This window comes from Mus caroli, chromosome 7, assembly GCF_900094665.2.
Source record: "Mus caroli chromosome 7, CAROLI_EIJ_v1.1, whole genome shotgun sequence".
Taxonomy (NCBI): Eukaryota; Metazoa; Chordata; class Mammalia; order Rodentia; family Muridae; genus Mus; species Mus caroli.
This window is the reverse complement of record NC_034576.1, coordinates 30,448,925-30,451,623: the sequence shown is the minus strand read 5'-3', so window position 1 is coordinate 30,451,623 and position 2,699 is coordinate 30,448,925.

Genomic DNA, 2,699 nt, shown 5'->3' with positions numbered 1-2,699 from the left:
AAACCCCATCTTAGTCTTCATCAGAGAATTCATATAGGAGAGAAACCTTACAAATAGTTTGTATGTAGCAAATAAAATACTCACAATGTCAGTCTGAGAAATCATCAGTTATTTCATACAGTAGAGAATCTTTATAAATGAAGTGAATGAGACAATCCTTTACCAAGATGCATCATCTTAAAATTCATTCGAGAATATTTACAGAAGAGAAACTTTTCAAATACATTGAAGGTATGAATCCTTTAATCTTAGCCTATTTCCTAGAATGCAACAGTTAATACTTACAGGCTAGAAACTTAACGAATGCATCATATGAAGAAATATCTTTGACTTCATCAGGTCAGAGAAAACATCTAAGAACTTTTTAAGGCAAAGTATTTCTGTAGGGAAATATATGGCATATGTATTATTCACAGTGTATCCTGGCAACACTTGAGGCTCCACACTAGAGAATTAGTATGATTATGAAAATCTTATGAAAATTTTCATGCAATGTTCAAATCTTAAGTAATGTCTATTTATGCAGGGAGAAACTCTGAACATGTGAAAATGTAGAAAGCTTTTCATGACACCTTTTTACTTGTTCATCCGCAAATGTTACAAGATGAAGACAAGTGGGGAAGTCAGAAGATAGTATTGTGTAACACATTAAGACAGAGATAATCCATTTCAAAAGGAAACTTATTAAGGTCTTTAATACAACCCTCAAAATATCTAATAAAACTGGTAGCATTCTATATATTTAATTCAAATGAACCAATTCAGAAAAATTATACTTAAAAGAGTATCTGGCAAACTGAGCCACCCAGACAGTGTATTCTTTATCCTAGCTATAAGTATGCTTACAGATGTGAAGTGTGCTTCGAGTATCCAGTAATCATAATTCTTCTCAAATGCTTGTTTCACATTATAGGATAACAACTGATTATGAGTCTCTAGTGATCTGGACAACAACTCCTTTCCTATTGTCCTGTAACTAACTCCAATAAAGCTGAAAGATTCAAAAAAAAAAGAAAAAGAATTGACAAATGGGACCTCATAAAATTGCAGTTTCTGTAAGGCAAAGGACACTGCAAATAAGACAAAAAGGCCACCAACAGAGTGGGGAAGGATTTTTACCAATCCTAAATCCGATAGGGGACTAATATAAAATATATATACAAAGAGCACAAGAAGCTAGACTCCAGAAATTCAAATAACCCCATTAAAAAATGGGGTAAAGAGCTAAACTAAGAATTCTCAACTGAGGAATAACAAATGGCTGAGACGCACCAGAGAAAAATGTTCAACATCTTTAATCATCAGGGAAATGCAAATCAAAACTACCTTGAGATTCCACCTCACACCAGTCAGAATGGCTAAGATTAAAAATTCAGGTGACAACAGATGCTGGCAAGGATGTGGAGAAAGAGGAACACTCCTCCACTGATGGTGGGATTGCAAGATTATACAACCACTCTGGAAGTCAGTCTGGTGGTTCCTCAGAAAAATGGTCAGAATACTACCAGAAGATACAGCAATACCTCTCCTGGGCATAAACCCAAAAGAAGTAGCAACTGGTAATAAGTACACATGCTCCACTATGTTCATAGCAGCCTTATTTATAAAAGCTAGAAGCTGGAAAGAACCCAGATGTCCCTCAACAGAAGAATGGATACAGAAAATGTAGTACATTTACACAATGGAGTACTACTCAGCTATTAAAAACAATGAATTTATGAAATTCTTATGCAAATGGATGGATCTGGAGGGTATTATCCTGAGTGAGGTAACCTAATCATAAAAGAACTCACATGATATGCACTCACTGATAAGTGGATATTAGCCCAGAAACTTAGAATACCCAAGATACAAGTTGCAAAACACAAGAAAATCAAGAAGAAGGAAGACCAACGCATGGATACTTCATTCCTCCTTAGAATAGGTAACAAAATACCCATGGAAGGAGCTACAGACACAAAGTTTGGAGCTGAGATGACCATTCAGATGACTACCCCACCCTTGGATCCATCCCATAATCATTCACCAAGCCCAGACACTATTGCATATGCCATCAATACTTTGCTGAAAGGACCCTGATATAGCTGTCTCTTGTGAGGCTAGGCCAGTGCCTGGCAAATACAAAAGTGGATGATCACAGTCATCCATTGGATGTAACACAGGGCCCCCAATGGAGGAGCTAGAGAAAGCACCCAAGCATCTGAAGGGGTCTGCAACCCTATAGGTAGAACAACAACATGAACTAAGGAGTACCCCCAGAGCTTGTGTCTCTAGCTGCATATGTAGCAGAAGATGGCCTAGTCAGCCATCATTGGGATGAGAGGCCCCTTGGTCTTGCAAACTTTATATGCCCCAGGACAGGGGAACGCCAGCACCAAGAAGTGGGAGTGGGTGGGGAGGGGAGGATTTCAGGGGGATGGTATAGGGGACTTTCAGGATAGCATTTGAAATGTAAATGAAGAAAATATCTAATATATAATGAAAATCATGAAAAAATAAATAAATAAAGCTAGCCTGCATTATTTGTGGTCCAATCTTTTTGTATTGAGAAAGTTCAGGTCTTAACTCACGTCCTGACTGGAACAGTGTGAAAGGCTGGATCAACCAATGTCATCGGGTATTATCAGCCTTTTCTGAACCTCTTCTCAAAATAAGTCTCTGGAAACAGCTTCAGGTGAGGCAGGATCAGGCAGGGAACT